This window comes from Dromiciops gliroides, chromosome 1 (genome assembly GCF_019393635.1).
Source record: "Dromiciops gliroides isolate mDroGli1 chromosome 1, mDroGli1.pri, whole genome shotgun sequence".
NCBI lineage: Eukaryota > Metazoa > Chordata > Mammalia > Microbiotheria > Microbiotheriidae > Dromiciops > Dromiciops gliroides.
Genome location: NC_057861.1, coordinates 340,167,336 through 340,190,703, shown reverse-complemented (window position 1 = coordinate 340,190,703; position 23,368 = coordinate 340,167,336).

Below are 23,368 nucleotides of genomic sequence, written 5' to 3'. Positions count from 1 at the left end.
CCATGTCAAAACAAGTAATCCAAAAATAGAGGATTTAAAAGTCTGTTTTCCTTAGGTTAACCGGAGAGACTATTTTCATTCCGTCCTGAGAAGAGTTTCCCTTGCCTACAACTTTGAAAAGAATCAGTGCCGGGATCCTTATTTAACTTCATGTCTAAAGAAAAAAAAGGGGGGGGGGAAAGCACGTGCTATATTTTAGGAGTACTTAAAAAACAAAGAGAAAGTTTACATCCAAAGGTTTACATTGAGGCAATGTTTCAATAGTGAGTTTCCATTTCAGGCATGCCAATATTAGTTATAAAGACTTTTCCCTTCTGATTTCATTGTTAGTATATAATTCTCACAAACAGCACTTCTCCCAGGTTTACACTATTGCACAAACTTAACTTTACAAATAAGATGTTTTAAAGAGGTATGTTCACATCAATGAATTGTCTGTTTCAGAGGTTTAAAATAATAATACTAATAAAACCGAGTGATGGTGTTTTGCCTTGCCCGATCACTAAATTCCAGATTTAGGATTTATACTGGTAAATGCTCCAATGATAATTTCTGAGAAACTATTAATCCCAAAGAATGGAAGACAAGTGGGGGAAAGCAGTGAGGCAAAATATTTACTCATTCTCTACATCAGTACAGTAAGATTTACATTTTAACAAACACTAGCTAATCACCAAGTTGGGGAAGGGAAAACTTGGAACCTTTAGACTTTCCAAAAAAAAACCTTTTTCAAACAGAACACTTTAGAACCTGAGGGAAATTAGATTTCTTCACTCCTTAGCATGCCCAGTTTAACCCCTGAAGTTTCCCCTTGGATGTGTGTGATAACTAAGGCAGGAACAGGCCCCTCTTACTGGCTCTTCCCAGCTGAAAAGAACTCAGTTTCATCCATCACCAGTGTTTGATGAGTCTGACAGCTTCTCACCCCCCAACCTCCACCTCCAAAGGGAAAACAGACAGAGCAGTTAGAGTCATATGTCCCTGCCTAAAAAATCAATCCAAACTCTATCTGTGCACTAAATTTGTTGAAATATTAAAGGAGTAGGGGAAAAAGTGGTTGCAGTTGAAGACTTTAGAAAGGAAGGAGGAGAACATGTCCCCAGAGGCCTGGGAGGGGAGGGGGAGGGCGGGGAGAGGAGGGTTAGGGAGAGAGGGGGAATCTTCTGGCAAAGAAACCGATTGGGCAGAGAGAAATAAATACAGGTGGATCTCTCTCAGTCCTAAGATCAGCAGAAGCTCCTGGACTAGTGAAAAAGTGATTGTTTCACATAGAAAAACTTAGTGTGTGATTTTTTTCCTCCTTTTCTCAACCGACCGTTTGAGATTCGAGCTCCTTTAGTAACGTGGAGAACCGCTAACTCTCCATGAATATTTCAGCATTTCAGGGCAGATGCTTTGCAGGTTTTGACATTAAATAGAGAAGAGGGTTTTCTACATGTGACTCTCAGAAATCTCTCTCAGGCCACTAGCCATTTAGTTCCAATGAGTCTTTTAAACACTTTCCTTAAGATCCCGAATGACAATTTAAAAAAAAAAGTTTCTGGCATCCTAGGAGAAGATAAAAGCTGAGTACCAGTCAAGACGCCAAAGAAAAGGGATAATAAAGAGATATTTCAGAGAACAGAAAGCTGGTGTTCTGAGTGCTAGATAAAGAGATAAATAGATTGGCAGATAAACAAGGGAGAAATAGATAAAACATATAAGACTGGCCCTACTGATGGCCGGCTATGACTGACAAAGTTTTCTTTACTGACAGGTACTGTGATGAGAATGATCAAGGACTAAATAAATAATGGTCTCGTGGCAAAGAACAAAAAGTCAAATTCCTAAACCTAGTGGACACTTTAGGTTTGGGCAGGAACTTTGGGGGAAAAAAACACCACAACACTATTCTTTACGAGGCTATTTTTAGTGGCACTCATACACACGTGTGCCTAAATGAAAACACGGGGGTCCCCGAACTTTGGAGACAGATCATCTCGGAGAAACCACTGAATAAAGGAATCTGGGGGGCGAAGAGTAGATCAAACCCTTCCCCTTGCTGCAAGCAGCTGTAATTGGATTGTATCTAGTCATATTCCCTGTCATTGTATTGACTTTCGCTCTCTTGGATGATATTATCGAGATCACTGAACCTCTCTGCTGATCTGGCTGTCAAAAGGCTGAGACAGGAGCCCCCGGCCTGGAAAACGTGCATCAGCCAAGATAATTTGAAGTGAAATTTTCATTTTGACAGTAAACCCCTCAATTTCTAAAGGCTCCGCACACGGAGAGCTCAGTGGCAGGGGGAGGCTTTACAGAAAGCCCACGTCTTAGACTGAAAAGGGCAAAAGAACTCGAATTAGTTGTAATAGATAAAAGGGCAAAAATAAAGAGTCAAGGGTACTTGACAGTAATAGCGAAAGTGGAGTCTCGGGGGAGAAGCGTTTTCAGCTCGAAGCTGGGCCAGCAGGAATTTTAATGCAGCCCGAGCGGCCGCCCGGAGCCTTCCACTGCAACCCTTTAGACAAAGCAAATCATTTTCAGCCAAAATAAGGCATGGAGGACAGGGATGACAGGGGATAAAAGATGAAGGGGGAGAGGAGGAGAGAGGAGAGAGGACAGAAAGAGGAGCGGAGCGAGGACTTTAGGCCGGAAGCAGAGCCACAGGGGTACTACGCCTGGGATAGGAAGCATGACCAAGGGGCCCAGGGTTGATCCCACGTGTCTGGGGGTGAGAACAGGGTAGCCAAGGAGGAGGAGAGAGTCTGATATGGGTTCCCAGGAGGAATGAGTCTCTGCCTCGTGGAGCTGTTGTTTTTCGGAAGGAGCCTTCTCGCCACTTGTTGGTGATAGAGGCACAGGCTAACCTGGGGTAGGAGCTAGCACAAGATGCCCATGGGGACATCATCACTCATGCCAAGTTCACTGGGCTTCAGGGGCTCCTGACCTACCTGTGGCTCTAAATCATTCATTCATACACAGTTTGGCTCTTGCCTTGTACTTCCCAATGGAACTAGGACATTGCATGAAAAACAAACAGTACAGTTCGAAGCTGAAAGCCTCTGCATGTAAATGGGAGAGGAAGAGGAGGAAAGAGAGGGTTAGCCCAAAGGCCTTTACAGTCCCATTTGAATAAACCAAAAGAATGTGCGGTTAGAGACATTAAAAGGAGGAGAGAGGATAAAGTGGACGAGGACGTTGGATGTCATTTCAGCCGAAAGACACCAAGAGAATTTCCTCTTTTCCCCCCAGAACCAGACATGCCGTGAGCTTTCTGTAGAATACTTACATGCTCTCAGAAAGTAGACTACATACCTGTGCCCTTCCCCCCTCTTACTATTTCTTTAACGATCTTAAGCATACCCAAGGAGAGCACTCGCAGTCAGATCTCCCAACTTCCTTGAGGAGCATCAGCAAAGGGGTTTAGGGAAGGAGAGAGAAATTAATTCAACGGGGCAAGGAAAAGATCATTGTCGATGGGTCCAGGGGCGGGGAGGGAGGAGGAGGGAGAGAAGTGTAAGGCAGAGATACAAAGGGAAGATTGTAAAAGAAAGAGGAGAGGAAAGAAAGAAAAGAGAACGAAAAGGGCTGGAAACGGAGAGACTCTAAATCATTCAGCCATGGCAAATTCAAACACACAAAGGAGGGGATGCTAAATTAACGGCGCTTTTTACATAGGGCCCAAATAAAACTGTAATCAGCGACGCGTTACTTTTCATTAAGCGAGTTTGACAGCAGCATATTCAGCCTCGACAAGGGAACAGGAGCGAAGAAATATACTGCTCTCCCAGCCCGAGTCATAAGATAATTCCTTAAGCTCCATTAACAACTCTTAGCCGCAGGAAATGGGCTCCCTGAAAACATCTCCAAATCTAAAAGCTTTATCGACCTCTCAAACCTCTGCTGATGGTTCTATTTTTTTTTAACTTGGGGAGAGACGTCCAGCAAGGTAATAGACTTTGACACAACACCTTCTTAACTAGAGAGAGAGGCAGAGAAAACCAGACCTTAAATGATATTTAAAAGGCAGCCAATTAAGATTTAAAATGATTGTCTCCTGAGATTATGCATGCGATTTATGTCACCTACTTTTTCTAGGCATGCATGCAAAATTGCAACTGGGTATACGGCCTATTCTCTATTTTTAAAAATGGATTAGGAAAAACAGAAAATAAAAGTCATATCCATTAAACATTTTCGATATCTCAGAATAAATGGAAAGACAATAAAGGGGTTAGGCAGGTTGAATTTTAAAATATTATGGCAGACAATTAGCTAATTAACATGGAAACAAAGCACATCGTTATGAATATTTCTTGGACATGCTGCTTTCTTGCATAAATTTCTGCAAATAGTCTCAATATCTAATGACTGGAGCTTTTTATCAGTAGATTATTGACATAGCAGAATGTGGTTTCTTTAGATGATTCTCACAATATAGATTCTGGTGACATGACAAGAGTTTAAAGGAACATCTCACTAATATCAAAGAAGTGAGAAAGAAAGAGAGAGAGAGAGAGAGACAGAGAGAGAGAGAGACAGAGAGACAGAGAGAGACAGAGACAGAGAGACAGAGACAGAGACAGAGAAACTAGATCCAAAATGTTCTTAGAGCTGATAGAACAGAGTGAGACATAGGTATTGTCCTCTATATCATTTAAATATAATTTACCCCCACCTTGAATTTTCTCTATTCTGGTATAAAGTTCAATAACTCAATCTCTTTTTCTTGTGCTACCTAGTGAAGTGATTTCTAAACAGCATTTAAGGGCAGGGCCACAGTGAACTATCCTTCAATGTGCCTTGAAATCACTGAGATGGAAAAATTTGTATGTGGGGGAAAATATCCACTCTGATCTGGATTATCCTAATATGCATGGGGTATGAAACTAGCTTTGTATGTGAAGCAGAAACTCTCTCAACCTGGAGAAGTGTTGAACATAAAAGTGCATTTTCTATTGAACCTTCTCCTGTTTAAGCTATAAACCTTTGCTGGACAGTTTTAATCAGTTTTGTGTTTGGGGAGAGCCCCACAGCATCTCTTTGAGAGTTTTTGCACTAATTTTTGCATTTTAAAAGGTAGGAGGCAAATCTTTTTGATGCAGAGGTCAATGGCTAGTATGATTCATAGAGGCCTTGTGTTCCCATTTCTCTTTCTAAACAACATATTTCATGTAAAGAGTGCTACAGCAACAAGTAGGGATACATAAGTATTCCCAAATAGCCTGAAAGACCCTTAAAAACATGACACTGAAGAATAATACTAATCATTTTTAAAAGGTTTCCAAAGCTGTGTCCACAATTATCTAAATTATCAATTATCTAAACATCTCAAACAATTACATATTTTCATTGTCCCAAATAATTACTTCACTTTTCTAATGGGCCCTGTTTTGGCATCATAAGAGTCTACTTCACAGCACCTGGATCTCAGATCTTAGCCAACCACTATGTCTACTGCTGCCAAAGTTGATAGGTATGATGGGTTTTTTCAGATGTAGCTGCTTAGTACTGAAAATCTGTGTTCCCCTTTGCCTGAAAATAACACAGTGCTCACTTACATATCCTTAGTTCCAATTTCATCCAATGATACCTGAAATAATGGCTGGCTTAAAAGATATACATTCCAAAACTAACAAGGTTGAGGTTTGATCCCCTGGTTCGTGCTTGCTTGGGTTCCTGAGGGGACAAATTTACCAAGCCTGTAGATTCACATTCCAACACAAAGCATAAAGCATATATAGAGACAGAAGTTTGATGGTCTCATTGTCTTTTTTAAAAAATTTCATTCTGTATCCATTTTTAAATCCTCAGGTTTTTTTCCCACTTTTTAATTAGTGGAGAGATGTGCTACTATCTTGTTTCTCACTTTCTTTAACCTTCACTTTAATCATTTTGAACTTTCTATTGGTCTTGCTGGTAGGATGATTCCATGATATATGGCCAAGACCTGCAGGGCTATGGCAAAACTGCCTGTTTTATGAAGGATAAGGTGCTTTCAAGATACTGTTACCCTCCAATAGGCAAAAGCTTTACAGGAGGGTTTCTTAACCTTTTCTGTGTGTCCATTTTAGCAGTCTAGTGAAGCCTGTGGACCTCTTTTCAAAATAATGATTTTAAGTACATAAAATGCATAAGATTTTGGAGGAACTCAAGTATATTAAATAGATTAATTGAAAGCTTAAGAAAACAAATTCACAAACTCCAGGTTAAAAATCTCAACATTTGTATATTTTATACACATATTTATTTCACTGAAGGAAAAATAGAATCTCCAGAATGAGAGATTTTGCATTTGTTCTTGCTTCAGATACAACAATGGTTTCTTAAATTGCAGAGTGAAGTGTTTATACAGGTAAATGCTCATAGGAATCATAAAGGAGGTTCTTGACCAAGCTTTCTAGGACTCCTTAATTAGCTCTCTCAGTTCAGACTAATAAAATGGTACAGTAAAAAAGGAACTTGGAGGCCATCTAGTCATGGGCAGGTATGTTCACAGCTCATTTCCTAAAGAATTTTTTAAAAGGAAAACATTTATCAGATACAGATAAAGGATATTATATTTATTTACCGAAGTAAAGGAACTAAAGCTTAATTTTCAAAAATTTTACTTTTAAAATGATACCAAAGTCAAAAGCATTTCCTAAGCACCTACTATGTACTGGGACCTTCAATAAGCACCAGGGAAAAAAAGAAAGGCACAAACATTGCCTCTCCTCAAAGATCTTATATTTTAATGGGGAAGGCAACATTCAAAATATCCAATGTTTTCTCATATGTAAAATGAGAGAATTGACTAGATATTCCCTAAGATCTTTCATTCCTACATTTCTTTCTTTTTTTTTTTTTTAGTTAGAATAAGGTGGTAGTTTATTTAGGGGAAGGGAAGGGAAGGGGGGAGGGAAGGGAAACCATGAAAGAAATCCTTGGACTTCTCATGGGGAGATTGGCACAAAGCACGTGGCTCAGAGTTACCAATCTCCCCTAGCAGGAGACTGGAAGGTACATTTATAGAGGACTGATGGGGGTGGACCATCTGCCTGTGGAAAGTTCCTTTAGTGAGGGAGGACCATCCCCCACTGGCAGTGACTGGAGGAATTGGGTGAGGGGTGGCCACTGATCTCTCTTCAGGACATAAAGGCTGCAGCCACACCCAAATTTATCTCCCCAGGGGTAAGGGAGACCAGAATGAAGGGTGGAGGGCCCAAAGCTAGCTCAGTCCAAACTGGTTCCACTTATCTCTCTAGGGTATCTGTCCTCTGGTTTAGTTTCTCAAGGAGAAGATTCCTTGATGTGCCCCAGAGAACTTCTGGGGTGCTCTGTACCCCATGACATTTCCCCACTTCTCTATATATAAGGAAAGGGGACAAAGATTCTTCTGAAACTGCTTCATGCTGACCGGGGGTTAAAGAAATCACGGAAAAAGGGATGGGGAGTGAAGAGAGGTGGAGAAGGCCTGGAATGTGAGGAGCTGTGAGGGGCCCAGAGAATCCAGAGGGTGGGAGGCGACACATAGGCACAATGGGTATCTGCCATGAATCCTTGAGCCTAGATGGAACAGACTTAAACAAAAAAAAATTAAAACTTAATTCCATCTTGGTTCTACAGCTGGGACAGCTATAAATCCAGGGACCCCAACCCAATTTCCAACCTGAGAGTGTTCATCCCCAACTTGTACGGCCAGGTCCCAAATCTGTTTTTTTCTCCTCGGGGTACAACAACTGGCAAGAATAATTTGCATGGGGCAGCTAGGTGGCACAGTGGATAGAGGACTGGCCCTGGAGTCAGGAGTACCTGAGTTCAAATCCGGCCTCAGACACTTAACACACACTTACTAGCTGTGTGACCCTGGGCAAGTCACTTAACCCCAATTGCCTCACTAAAAGAAAAAAAAAAAGAAGAATATGCAAATCGGTCCAGGAAAGGTCAAACGCCAGTGTCACAGACTTAAAGCCATCTATGAACTTTGTGGGGTTCTCTGAATAGCTCCCCAATTTCTCTTTAATCTGAGATAACCCAGAAACATGTAATCTGAGGATCCGAGCATGATTCAGACATCTAGGAGTCTCAGGCTGCTCTCTGCTGTCGTGTGGACGCCAACAGTCTCTACCTCTCTGTGACTCAAACGGGAGGTTGAGTCTGGTGGGAGAGGGAGAAGAGAAACCCAGAAGGTAGGGCCCTACCTCCAGGTTTTGTGTGCCAACTGTGGTCCAGACGTCTGGTTGAGCTTTCCCCAAGGGAGGGAGGGAGACTCAGGCTGCCCTCTGATGTCGAGTGGAAGCTGACCTTCTCTCTACTTCTCTGTGACTCAATTGGGAGGTTGAGTCAGGTGGGAAAGGGAGAAAGAAAACCCAGAAGGGAGGTTCCCACCCCCCCGTTTTCTGTGCCATGAGGAAAGAGGAAATTCCTGTGTCCTTTCAGACATTCGGGTGCCAAAATGTAATGGGGGAAAATGGGCTATCAGATTGGGTTAGGGGTTGGGGTTCTTAGGAATTCCTCTTTAAAGAATTACACCCTCTTGCACACAAAAGTAGTTAGAATAAGGTGGTAGTTTATTTAGGGGCAAGGGAAGGGGAGGGAAGGGAAACCATGAAAGAAATCCTTGGACTTCTCATGGGGAGATAGGCACAAAGCATGTGACTCAGAGATATCAATCTCCCATTCCTACATTTCTATGGTCTTAGAATTATATTCTTAAATATAACTTTTGTTTGAACACCAACATTCTCCTTAAAATCATATTACTCACTTGTTCATTTTATAAAGGCTTATTAGGTATCTGCTGTGATCAAAGCACTGTGCTGCATGTGGGGGGGGGGGGAGTGCCCACGTGCAATGGTAGGGAGTGGGGTTTAGAAATAACATAAAAAGACTTAGCTCTTACCGTTAATGAGCTTACAGTTGAGTAGGGGAGACATGACACCTACAAAACAACCACAGTACAAGGTAGTGTTAATGTAATGCTACTACAGTGGTGCATGCAAAAGACAATAAGAGCTTAGAAAATGGAGAGAACATTTCTTTTGGAATAATCAAGGAGACCTTCATGAATTAAATGACATTAAAGTGGACCTAAAGGAATGAAAGGTATTTTTTGTTTAATAGGGGAGAGGGGGGGAGGGGGGGAGGGGGGAGGAGGAGAAGAAGAAGGAGGAGGAGGAGGAGGAGGAGGAGGGAGAGAGAAAGGGGAGAGAAAGAGAAGGAAGGAGGAAGGGGGAAGGAGAGACAGAGAGAGGGGGGAGGGGGAGACAGAGAGAGAGAGGGAAGGAAGGATGGAGGGAGGAAGAGAGACAGAGACAAAGAGAAACACAGAGACAGAGACAGAGATCCTAACTTGGTGTGAGGAGAGGACCAAAGACATAATAGCATAAGTCAGGATACCCCAAGCTAAATTCCAGGAAATCAATCAATCAATCAATCCACAAGCATTTCTACTACTATGTACTAGGCACCTTGCTAAGTGCTGGAAATAGAAATACAAAGAATGAATCAATTCCTACTTGCAATTCTAATGTGAAAGGAGATTTTCATAATAGTTTAACTGGACCTGCTAGCAGTTAATCTGGAAAAAATGATCAGGGTGTCCTTAAAATGTCAGGCTAGGTGGTTTGGACTTAATTTAAAAAGCAATAAGTAGGGGCAGCTAGGTGGCGTAGTGGATAAAGCACCAGCCCTGGATTCAGGAGGACCTGAGTTCAAATCCAGCCTCAGACACTTGACACTTACTAGCTGTGTGACTCTGAGCAAGTCACTTAACCTTCATTGCCCTCCCCCAAATGAAACAAAATGAAAGGCAATAAGTAGTTACTGAAGTGTTGTGATTCTTTTTAATCAGGAAAGGGGAATCATCAAAGGAGTGCTATAGAAAGATTAGCCTGACAGGCATGTATAAAGGATCAAATTGAGGAGAGAGTGAAACCAGAAAGACCAGTTAGAAAACTATTACCACAGTCAGGAAGTAAGGAAATAAGAGAATGATAATAGTGGGAAAAGAAAGGAAGGAATACATGTAGCATACACACATGTATATATTAGTGTAAAGGGGAACTTATAGAAATATAGAAACTTATATTTAGATAGAGACATCTACATATAGAAAGATATTCTGAGAAAGAAAGAGATCTGTAGATAGATGATTAGATAGATTATAGATGGATGGATAGATAGATGATAGATGATCAATAGATAGGAAGAAGGGTAGGTGGGTGGGTAGATGGATGGATGGATGGATGAATAGATAGACGGTTAGATGGACAAACGTGCACACATTCAGAGGAAGGGAGGGAGGTGAAAGACAGAGAGAAAGAGAGAGAATCCAAAGTATAATTAACAGAATTTATTTAGCAACTGATTGTTTTTCAAAGTAGCATGGAATCTCAAAGCTAGATAGGCCCCCAAAGATCAATTACTACAGCCTCTCTCAAGAATCCCCACTACAACATATTCAAAAAGTGGTCATCTATTGTTGCTGTTGTTATTCATCCTTCCTTCTAGAAAAGGACCATTGACATCAGAAGTTTTAAGACATTCTAACACTAAAGAGCTAAAATTGTTAGGAAATTTTCCTTATGTCAAACTTTAATATGCCTCTGCAGTTCCTACACATTCCCCCTACTGTTATTTTCTGGGGGCAAGTCCGACAATTCTGATCCTCTTTCCACATGACAATCCTTGAAATACTTGAACAGAGATTATCCCCCACCTCAAAAAATCTTTTATTATTCAAGTTAAATATCCCCAAATCTTTCAACTTATACTCATATGAAAGGGTCTCAAGACCTTCATTATCTTGTCATCCTTCTCTGAAAATTCTCTAGCCTATCAATGTCCTTCCTAAAATGTGGCACCCAGAAACTGAACAGTAGTTTTCACCAAGTCAGTTTAGTAAACAATCCAAAATTTAAGAGTCTCAAAGGACGCCTTGCTTTCATTCAAAACTTAACCAACCTGTCATCTTCACTAACTGTGTGTACTGAGAGAGATACCCCTGTGTTTGTCACAGGACAACCTTTTGCATTTTCCTTTATAGATATGGACAATAGAGGCATACTTGATCTCTAGGGGATAACCTCCTCTTTCTATAAAACCTGGAAGATTTCCATCAGCTTCTGAATGAGCAGTGGACTCCCTGCCTTGTAAATGTCTGCTGTGATGGAATCAGGACCAGACTCTTTGCCACATGAGAGGAGCCTAATTACATTCAAAACCTCCTCTTCAGCTGGAAAGTTGGCTAAAGAGACTGACTTCAACCATCAAATGAGATATATGGACAATGGACTGTGGTAGTCTTCTGAGCTCGCATTGGATCAACCACAGTCAAACATAATGTACCTTGAGTCTTACATTGTGATGTCATTGGTCCTCCTTGAGTACAAAGGACAAACAACAACAACTATGTACTAGGCACTGTGCTAAACACTGGAACTACAAAAACAATCAAAAGAAAAGTCAGTCCTACCTTCATGGAGCATATATTCTAATAGGAAAAGACAACACATAAAAGGAAGATGAAAAATGAGATTGAGGGAGAGCATCTACCCATGGGCATGAGGACAAAGTCTAGAGAGTCAGAAATACAGCCAGGATGGCGCTGAAGTGTGGCCAGCCTGGGCCCATCCCCAAAATGGACACTATTGTACAGAAATCTCCAAGGATAAAAGTGGGCTGGCAAGTAGGAGGTAAGTTTCAGGGTAAAAGAGACATGAGACAAAATTTTGCCTAATTTCCACTACTTCATGCAGTCTCTCTTTACAAGGAACACAAGAGAATAGACAAGGTCATGGGTGACACTTTCTAAATGATATAATTATAGAATAGTATCTACCCACTGGCTCAAATGAAATATATTTTTCTAGCTCTGCTGTGGAAATTGTTGTATTTCATCATATTAAAAGGCTATTCTGGTCCAGCCTGATTAATTAATGTTCCTTAGGAAACTGTTGACTTGATATATTCTTCAGCATTGGCCAGGGGCCACCAGGAGTTTGTTATGAGGGTGAAATGAGATGATGTAAATGAAAGTGCTTTTAAAAGCATAAATGTCATATACATCAACATTATTATTCTTATTTTTATTAGTAGTATTATTTTCCTAACTGACAGCTCTTAGGCATTAGGATTAAATTAAGTTTCAGGATATGATCAATGGAAGGAAAACCAAAACCTAACACTACTTGTCAGTCTTTGGGGTAGAGGAGAGAGTACTCTTTGAAAAGAATAAGTGGGTCTCTCTGGGAAGAGTTTGAACAATGCTGAATTATTCTCAAAGTGGAGCAGTGGATAGAGTGCCAGATCTGAAGTCAGGACGACTCCTCTTCTTTATGAGCTCAAATCTGGCCTCAACCACTTACTAGCTGTATGACCCTGGGCAAGTCACTTAACCTCATTTACTTCAGTTGATAATCTACAAAATTAGCTGGAGAAGGAAATGACAAACCACTCCAGTGTCTTTGCAAAGAAAACTCAAATGGGATCACAAAGAATTGAACATGACTGAAAAACCGATAAGAAACTTTCAACATATGTTTTTCAAACATGGAATTTCTATGGCTAGAGAGGCTTTAAGGTAACTTTAGAGAGCTATCAAGTTCAAAAGCACCAAGGTAGACACAGAAGGAAGAGGTACTAGAGAAAGTGTGGCCAGAATGAATCAGATATGCCTGGGAACCTCTCCTTCTTTGGGGGTTCAACCTCAGTACCCATGGGGATCAGTGCTTTTCTCCTCTCACGGGGTGATAGAATCATAGCTCTAAATCTGAAATGTACCCTAGAAATCATGTAAGCCCCTCTGTGAGGAAACAGTGATCTCCAGAGCTGAAGTGACTCACATAAAGTCACACAGGTAGTAAGTGGAAGACCAAGTTCAATATTCCAAGTTCAATACTGTTTCCTGGCATCATATTACCTCCAAGCCATGCCTTCATCTTCAATTAGCTACTTCCCTTTAATAAGATAATTTGTTTAATGGTACCTATTTTTTGGAGTTGTCTGCTAATGGTGTGTGTGTGTCTCACACACACACACACATATATATGCATATATATGTCATGGAGCTGGTTCATTATGGGTAAACATAAACATCCTCAATTTTTTGTTAATCCACTAATTGGGACTTTGTTTTGATATCCATGATATCTCCTACAAAGGTTAAATCCTTGATAAAGTGTGAATCCTTTTCTTTACTACTCCACTGAAGTAGTTAAGTTCATATGTCTAAACCACACCCTTGGAGGCTTAACTTTGAATGAGGGCTAGAACCTGAAGAATATGAGGAGAATAAAAGCTGAGAGGTAGAGCAGATGGAAATTGGCTAGACACACAGCTTCTTTGTTTTTTTTTTCTTTTTTGTGAGGCAATTGGGGTTAAGTGACTTGCCAAGGGTCACACAGCTAGTAAGTGTCAAGTGTCTGAAGCCAGATTTGAACTCAGGTCTTCCTGAATCCAGGGCTGGTGCTGACACACAGCTTCTTATTTTCTCTCCTCACACTCTTCAGGTTCTTGTCTAAGAGGACAAAGCAAAGGAGCTCCTGAAAGGAAAAGAATTCAGAGCTAAGGAGCATCAAGGGACAGAGATACAATGTAGAGGAGTAAACTCTGATATTGATCTTCATTTATGCTGTAAGTTATATGGACTGTGTAAGTTCAGGGGGATGAGGTTAATTCTCTAAGTGACCTTGACATCTTTTCCCAAATTAGGGGAAAGGGGTGACACACAGAATAGTAATCTGAACCTGAAGGGATGCATGGTTTCCTGGGAAGTAAGGCTCACAAGAGAGGGAAAATTATATGGTGACTATGAGTGATGCTAGCAAAACATGAACCCAATATCCACTAATGATAGACAAAGTGTGATAGCTTTAATTTTGTTACCTAAATCATCCAAATGTTATCTTTAGTTACTGAAATAGTTTATGCTCTTAAGCAACAGTAGTCTTCTATTAAAATCCCAGGACCTTACTTATTTACCTTAGCTTTAATTATTTTTGAGATTTTGCTGGCTTCAACATTTATCCTTCTTCAACATTGTTTTTATTACTTTCTATTTACTTTTGAGGCAGATAGGTGGCACAGTGGATAAAGCACTGGTTCTGGATTCAGGAGGACCTGAGTTCAAATCTGGCCTCAGACACTTGACACTTACTAGCTGTGTGACCCTGGGCAAGTCACTTAACCCTCATTGCCCTGCAAAGAAAAAAAATGAATGGTAACCTTATATTTACTTTTATTTGTAAATGTAATTTTCCCTAAAAGAGTGTAAACCACTTGGAAAGTAATTATTTTTTTAGCATCTATATGGCAGAGTAATACAAAATAGGTGCTTAATTAGGTTTTTTTGTTTTATTTATTTTACTCTGAACTTAAGAAATAAAGCAAGCATTTCATTTGTTTCTGCTCATTTCACTCTTCATTATTTTATGGAGGTCTCTCCATGTTTTTCTAAAATCAATGAGCTCATCATTTCTTATAGCATAGTAATATTCCACTATAAACATATACCACAATTCCTTTAGCCATTCCCAATTGATGGGCATCACTGAAATTTCCACAAAGAGAGCTACTGTAAATAATTTAGAACCTGTCGGTTCTTTTTCCTTTTTCCCTAATAATCTTGGGAAATGGATCTAAGAGTGGTATTGCTGGGTCAAAGGGTCTAGACAATTTAAAAACTCTTTGGGCATAATTTCAAATCTCTCTCCAAAATGGTTGGATAGGCTCACAGATTCACCAACAATGAATTAAGGGCTTAATTACTTTTTACTGAATTGAGTAGGACTGGAAGGTACCAAATGAGTGGTACATTTGACTGTTTCATATGTAATCTGTGCACAAGAACAATTAGATTGAAGCTTTTAATATATACAGAACTTGAGAAAGGCACCCAACTCCCATTCAATTGTTCAGACTAACAAGATAACAAAAATGGGACAGGCTTTATTTAATACATCAAGAAAATATGCATGGGTAACAATGGATGACTGATATTTCTCCATCAAAGGTTATGCCCTTGGGTCCTAGACTTTCCCCTCCCCTCCTCTTGTCCCTAACCTGGTTCATTTTAGTCCAGAAAACAGTTCAAGGACAAAATTAAACTTTACCAGTATAGCACCCCTTCCAAGGTCACTTGCAAACTTACCCTAATGCTAGAGGTCTGGAATGCACAGAGAGAAACAGCTTACAATTTCTGAGTTCCAGGAGTAACTGTTAGGAGTTGAGTTTCTTTATGCTGTCTTTCATGAGCCCCCACCAATTTGCTTCCAATTGACAATCAGCCAGATTTTTTACAAAGGTATTTACTAAGTTCGTATAGTGAAAATAACTGGAAAAAAAAAAAACCAAACCTTTGCCAATTCCTGAGTTACACTCTTCCACAAAAAAACACAGTGTCCATGGAAAGAATGGGTTAAGATTGTGAGTAAAATTGTAATAAATGTATGAAGAAAGGAAATTCTAGTACTAGAAGTCTTTTTTTTTTTTTTTTAGTTCATGGTTGTCAATCTTCTCTGGTGCAAGGGATCATGCTCCTTAAATATACTTTCTTCCACTGGGGGAGGGGGAGAGCTACCCTTCTCGATAGGGACCCTCTACAGTCACCCTTATCTGTATCTTGACACTGGACCCAGATGGCTCCAGAGGAGAAAGCAAGGCTGGTGACCTTGTACAGCCCTGCCTCACTTAAATCCAATTCATTTGCAAGTCAAGACATCACCTTCCTAATGTCCTTGATCTTCTTCAAGAACAAAGGAAAAGGGGGTCAGCTAGGTGGCACAGTGGATAAAGCACTAGTCCTAGATTCAGAAGAAGCTGAGTTCAAATCCAGCCTCAGACACTTGACACTTACTAGCTGTGTGACCCTGGGCAAGTCACTTAAGTCTCATTGCCCCAAAACAAAAACAAAACCAAAAACAAACAAACAAACAAAAAAAACACCCTTCTGGATCCAGTTGTATCTACCTTTGTGCTTGTCCTTGGTGTGTTTTCTGGATACATTTTCTGTTATTGGGCTACTTGTTCTCTGATAAATGGGGGAAGGGGAGGAGAGAAAGGAATTAAGGGGGGGGGGGATCTCTTTCCTCTGCTCAAAAATAAGTCTTTCTTGGGGATTTGGCTGAAGTCATCTGAACTGATATCTCCCATTATTGGATTGGTCCAGCACTTCACTGAATAACTGCTAAAAATTCTTCTATTTTTTAAACTTCCCAGGGATATGGTTAGCTTGCTTGGTTAAAAAATCATGCTAATCCTTTCTTGAACCAATTAAAAGGAATTCCTACCTCATAAAGGGATCACAGGATGTAGAAAATCTATTATAATCATGTTTATTGATTGATGTGTGGGTATAGAACCCCTTCCCTTATACCACAATGTAAGGTAGTTTGGGGATACAATCATCAGCATACTTCAATATTCAAGGATCTATGATCTTACTAGTGCAATTATGCCATCAATGAAGCTATCAACCCTTCTATGACATAGTAGACCATCTTCATGAGTTGCTTCAGCCCCCCAAAAACCCATCACCCAGGGCTACTTTAAGGTGATGAACTTCACAGGACTTAAGCTGGGCTCTTCCTTGGATGACAATGATAATAAGGTCACCCACTGGGCCCAAACTCAATATATCTGCAGCATGGTAGCACTTACCAAAGCTTTTTCTCCACTAGTATAGTATTTGAGAACCCAGGATTGCATCCATGCCTCTATGAAGAATCAGAGTTGTGCTCAATTTGAGGACAAACTGTAGAATCAAAATAAATCACAAGCACAGTTTCACATTATTCTGGGTATTTCTAGGTTCCTTCTCATTCTGTAGTCATGGGGTTCTTTACCTTTTCACAGTTACTTGTCATTTGTCCTTCATTATTAATTTTTTTTTGGTAGGCAATTGGGGTTAAGTGACTTGCCTAGGGTCACACAGCTAGTAAGTGTTAAGTGTCTGAGGCCGGATTTGAGCTCAGGTCCTCCTGACTCCAGGGCCAGTGCTCTATCCACTGTGCCACCTAGCTACCCCGGTTCTTTACCTTTTTTTCTGTCATAGAGCCATTGGGCAGTCCAACGAAGCCTATAGATCCCTTTTCAGAATAATATTTTTAAGTGCATAAAGTAAAATACATATGATTACCTGGGAAAGTAATTGTATTAAACATAGTTATCAAAATCTTTTCTAAAACAAAAATCACAGGCCCCCTGGAATTTATCCACCACCTATCTATCAGTAATGTCCTTCAGAGACTGACTGACTGGCATATACAGGCTGGCCCCTGGATGAAGAAATAGAGAGAAAAAACCTTAATCCTAATTTAATAATTGGTAATTAACATGATAGGAAATAATAATTTCTCTCATTCAGTCATCTTTTTATTACCACCTACTGCCCTTGAAAGTCCTTATCCTCTTCTTTTAAGCTTTTAAAATACTTATTACTTCTCAGTTGCATTCTAGCACAGAAACCTCTCAACCTGTTCCCATTTCTTCTGGGATAGCCCAATTGTTCATATACACTTTGGGGTAGAGAGGCATTTTATCATTAAACTACAATCAATAAATTTTTATTAATGAAAGAATATCATGTTTACACTTTCATTTTTAATTGTAAATCTTTTTAGAATGTTGTAGCCATTACTATATAGCAATAAGAGATACATTTAAATTTGTAAGGCAAGAGTGTCTGGAATTTTTACCTCTAACCATATCTACCCTCAGTCAATAATTTCATAGAATGACAGTTCTCAACAAGGACCAGAGTCTTACTTAAGCTAACAAGTTATTATCTTTCACAATAAGACTACTAACAAGACACTAATTAATAAATTTGTTAACAGATGCCTCTTGTTTATAGACTATTAAATGAGGTTCCATGTTTTTGGCCCTATCACAATGTCCATTTTCGCAGTAGTCGATTGCCAAGGGAAGAAATAATTTATGTTAGACAAGTAGGTAAGAATGCAAAATCAATTATTTTGATCAACAGTAACTCCTGAAATGAGGATTCATTTATAAAATACTTACAAATGACTATTTCATCTTTGCTTTTCAGATAATTTGAAAAGCCCAAAAAAAAACTCTTTCTATCTTTGTTGCTGCCTTGCTTGGTGACCTTGGATGAATGACTGCTTCTTGTCAAACGGTCAAATTGACATGTCTTGTTCTTTCAAATTAGCATCATTGGAATGATCACTATACCGATGATTATACAATGCTAGAGATGCATATTAAAATAGAACTGGAAGTGCAGAGTTTCATAGGTCAGGTGCACCAATTTGTCATCATAAGAATTTATTTTTTGTTGTTTTTTTATTTTTAAGAATTTACTTTTGGTGAGGATTTTTGTTTTTGTTTTTTAAGAGTAAAATGGTCATTCCCATGACCTGATCAGACCTCCTTAGACTCCTTCATAATTGGATTTGCCCCTGAAAGAGAGAGAATGGGATATCATTGAGTCCATAGTTCATAGAGATAGAGCAGTGAAGAAACTCAGTCATCTAGTCTACCCCCTGTACATAATAGATTTTCAGTTTCATGTGCAAATCATCTTTTTTGTTTGTTTGTTTTTTTAGTGAGGCAATTGGGGTTAAGTGACTTGCCCAAGGTCACACAGCTAGTAAGTGTTAAGTGTCTGAGGCCGGATTTGAACCCAGGCACTCCTGAATCCAGGGCCAGTGCTCTATCCACTGCGCCACCTAGCTGCCCCTGCAAATCATTTTTTATTATATTTTTATTATACTGTGTCATGGAAATATTTGTTTTATTCCATAAATTTAACATAAATTAAATTTTACAAAAGAAAAGAAACTGGGGCCCAGAAAAGTAAAAGGTCTTGCCCAACATTACATAGGTAACCTCCAGTTGTGCTAGCTTGTATTCTCTGGAAAGTTGTAATGCTATCATAATTTTAACTACTTTTCAATATTAAAAATAGGAAGACTGAAGTGTTATGATCATGAGCTACCCCTGACACAAATGGCTTGAGATTTTCCTATCTGTTCTGTCACCCATATATAGGTATAGCTTATCCAAATGATTACAAACCTAGAAGGATAAAGAGAAGGACTAGGGGCATCCCTAGGAAACAATTGTCTTGAGTTCTAGTTATTTTAGTTCATTTTCATCTTCCTAGTTCTGTGCTCTTACTACTTGTGAGTGATTTATCCATCCTAACCCCACCTTCAATCCAGTTGTTTAATGAGCATTTCCCCAGCAAAATATGATCTCCAAGAATGAGAACTGAAAGGAACAATTCCTTCTTTAGATTGAGCCACAGTTAAGTTTTCTTCCTTACTTCTAATCACAGAATAATTCTCATCCCTCTTTAGCTAGCTTTTCTATAGATTTTAAGACTTCTATCTTTAAAAAAAAGACTTCTATGTTATCTACTCTAGATCTCCAGGATAAACTTAGAACCATTCCTCTGATATAAGTCCCTTCACCATTCTTATTCTTTTACTCTACTAGGGATTAACATAACCTTTTTATATGTCATGGTCCCCTTTAGCAGGCTTTTGAAACTTATAGACCTCTGATCATATATAGATGTGTAAAAGAAAATATAGAGGATTGCAAATGAAACCAATTATATTGAAATACTTATCAAAATATTTTTCCAAGACAATCCCAATGGATTATTGATGAAACATACTATCTACTTCCAAAGGAAGAACTGATATTGATGGAACACAGACTGAAGCATGCTGTTTTTCACTTTCTTTCATTTTTTTCTTTTATTCATTTTCTTGTACAAAATGACTAATATGGTCATGTTTTATTTAATCGTACATGTATAACCCATATCTGATTACTTGCTGCCTCAGGGAGGGGGAGGGGAGAGAGGGAAGGAGGGATAAAAATTGAACTCAAAACTATAAATAAAAATATTTATTACTTTTAAAAACTATGTTTTTTAAAAAAGTTCATTGACTTCAGGTTAAGAACCTCTACACTAGATATACTCCAGTTAATCTATGGCCCTTTTCCAAGATGGTGACTGTAATCAACCACAGTTCTCTAGATATGGCTTGACCAATGCAAAGATTTTTCTCTTATTAAGAATACTGTGCTTCTCTTAATTTCTCACCAAGTTGTAGTATAAACTTCTTCATCATACAATGGGTAACCTTTTTATCCTAGAAGATCACTTCAGTCTTGGAATTCTCAATTCAGAAGTACCCTTTGCCCCTATGTTCCTTCCTCTCATTGGATGGTTTCCCCCAGAAGCTCCATTTAAGGAGGGCCCCTTGTCCAACCATCTCTTCCTTAATCACCAAGCTGCCATCCAGACTTCACCATCATATTCCAGCAAGGGCTTTCCTCTTCTTCCTCCTTCTCCTCCTCCTCCTCCTCTCCCACTGCCTTTCAGCTTCCTTTTACATCTCATCCTCCCCAACTAGAATGAAGGTTCCTTGAGGGGAGGGACTGTCTCTCTTTTTGCTTGTGTTTGTGTTCCTGGTGCTTAGCCTCGTACCTGGCACATTATGTGTGCTTGATAAGTACTTAGTGTTTAACTAACATTGTATATCTTTTTTTTGGTATAGCCCAGAACACTACTAATATAATTGGTTTGCAGTCAACTATTTTTTTATAAACTCTGCTGTTAAGTCTGCTTTACACTAATGTATATATCAGAGATAGATGATAGATAGATAGATAGATAGATAGATAGATAGATAGATAGATAGATAGATAGATAGATAGATAGATAGATAGATAGATAGATATAACCACAAATGTATGTGACCTATGTACGGGGCTTAACATTTATCTATATTCAGCATCATTTTATCAGTTTATCACATTATTCCATTCTGACAAGATTATTTCAGATCCTGATTATGCTATAATTGAAGGCATTAGGTCTTTCTTCCTATTGTGTGCCAACCACTAATTTAATAAGTATGCCTTCAGTGTCTTCCTCCAAGTTGTTGATAAAAATGTTGAAGAGGATTGAGCCCAATCGTTAATGGTAATTTATAGCATATCCAAAATTTCTCATAGTTATAAACATCAAGTCCATGGAAATCTCAGTATGGCCACAATGATTACTCTAGTCCTTCCTATACTCACCAGCTCTTAATTATCATCATCTTTTTCAGCTGCTCTCCTATCTCTCAAATAAGAAAATACAACCATTTATTTGTGATAAATCTATTTTAGGGCTCTTAAATAACATCAAGACATTAGGCTAGACCAGGGCTTCTTAAACTCTTTCTACTTGCAACTTTTTTTCTCCTGAGAAATTTTTACATGACCCTGGGTATATAGGTATATAAAATAGGTATACATAACCTTTTACTGCTGACAAATTTTTGTGACCTCCGCATTCAGTTACATGACCCTATATGGGGCGGCGACCTACAGCATAAAAAGCTATGAGCTAGACCATCAGGTCAAGTTGCGATACAAGGACTGCTGGAAGTCCCTGACACCCTTTCAGAGGGTCCTTGAAGTCAAAATAATTTTTGTAGTCATAAAAAGTCATTTTAATTTCAAAAGTAGTAAATATCAACAGACACAACACATTTAAACAAGATTATTTTGGAGTCCTCAAAATTTTTTTAAGAATATAAGGGGGGGCAGCTTGGTGGTGCAGTAGGTAAAGCACCAGCCCTGGATTCAGGAGGACCTTAGTTCAAATCCAGCCTCAAACACTTAATGCTTACTAGCTGTGTGACCTTGGGGAAGTCACTTAACCCCAATTGCCTCACCAAAAAAAAAAAAAAAAGAAAGAAAGAATTTAAGGGGGTAGGGACCAATAGGCAGCACAATGGATAGATACTTACTAACTGTGTGGCCCTGGGCAAGTCACTTATCCCTGATTGCCTTCTCACACCCCACCCCCCACAAAAAAGAATGTAAAGGAATCCTGAGACTGAAGAGTTGGAGAACTGATGGGGAACTGATGGGAAATTGGCCCATGTATAAGGCCAGCCCAAAGTAGAACTCATGGAAATTGTGTAGTGAGTTAAATGGAAAGCAGAGATAATTGCTCATTTCTTTCTTTTTGCTTCCCAGGGTGCTATGAATTTATTATGAATTGATTTTTTTCCTAGAAAAAAAAAGGAATTTGTTGCTTAATTTGACGTTTCTCTTAATTCGTTCAGTACCTTCCCTGTTTGTTATTTTCCTATTACTTGCAGTGAATTGTATTTAAGTGAGGAAGAGGTATGCACAGTCACCATCCTCATTTTCTCCTCCAGACCTTTCTGGGTCCAGTGGCAAGATATACATCAGGATGACTGGAGATGGGCCTGGATGTTTAAGGTAATTTGGGGTTTAAGTGAATTGCCCAGAGTCTCATAGCTAGTAATTTGTCTGAGGTTAGATTTGAACTCATGTTCTCCCAGCCTCAGGGCTGGTGCTCTATCCACTGTGCCACCTAGCTGCCCCTACCCTCTGTGTTACAAGCAAACAAGCTATAACTATAAAAGTCGGAAATAATGAGCAAATTCACTAGTTACAGTCCTATTTGGAATTTTAGAAATTCTTTTAACTTTATTTTGCATGTTTTGAGGATCAAACAATATTACCATTTTGCAAGCTTTTGTAACTATAGAACTATATAAATATAAGGTTTGTTACTAGAGACTAAAAAGAGCAACATTAATGACATTATGAACAAAAAAAATTACTTGTAAAGATCATTTATCTTCTTAGAAGAAGATTTTCTGAAGTATCCTATTACAGGATGAAGGGAACTGTATAGAACAATAAAGGGGTGCTGAGAAATGCATGGAATGCAATGTACACATCTATGAAATTCTCCCTCCCATCAACTCTTATTAGACAGCAGCAGATACTGAAATAAAGCCAGGATGCCCTAGTTTAAACATAAATGTTTCCCTTTCATTTTTTTTTGGTTTGTTTTGTTTTACTTTAGTGATGCCAATAACTTCCTGATTAATAAATTAGTTAATTGTTCTGGCTTTACTAACCTTAGTCCAAGCTGGGACTGTTTTCTGTATACATTTACTTCTTCCTCCACACACTCCTTACCCTTTCTTTGAGGAGAGTGGTGATAACTCTAGAGTTTTGACAGTATATTGGCAATTTTTTCCCAATTTATTCAGTTGTTATAAGAGCAGAGGCTGATGGTACAGAGGAGCCTTTAAATTGGTTTTGCCAAGTCTGCCCAAATTTACCTAGTGAATTTAGAAAAATGGTTATAGGAAGTTGTTGTTACTCCCCTACTTCAATGAGTATAGACAGTAATTCATTTCATCCTTCTCAGGCCATGTAATTCTACACCGAACAAAACAAATCCAAAAATGTTCATGTTAATTTCTTTTTTTCTTTCTAATTAATTGCAATTTAGTTTGGCTAAAAATAGTAACTCTACAAAATAAAGTCCTAAGTGTTTTTGTTAACATAGATAGATAGATAGACAGATGGATAGATG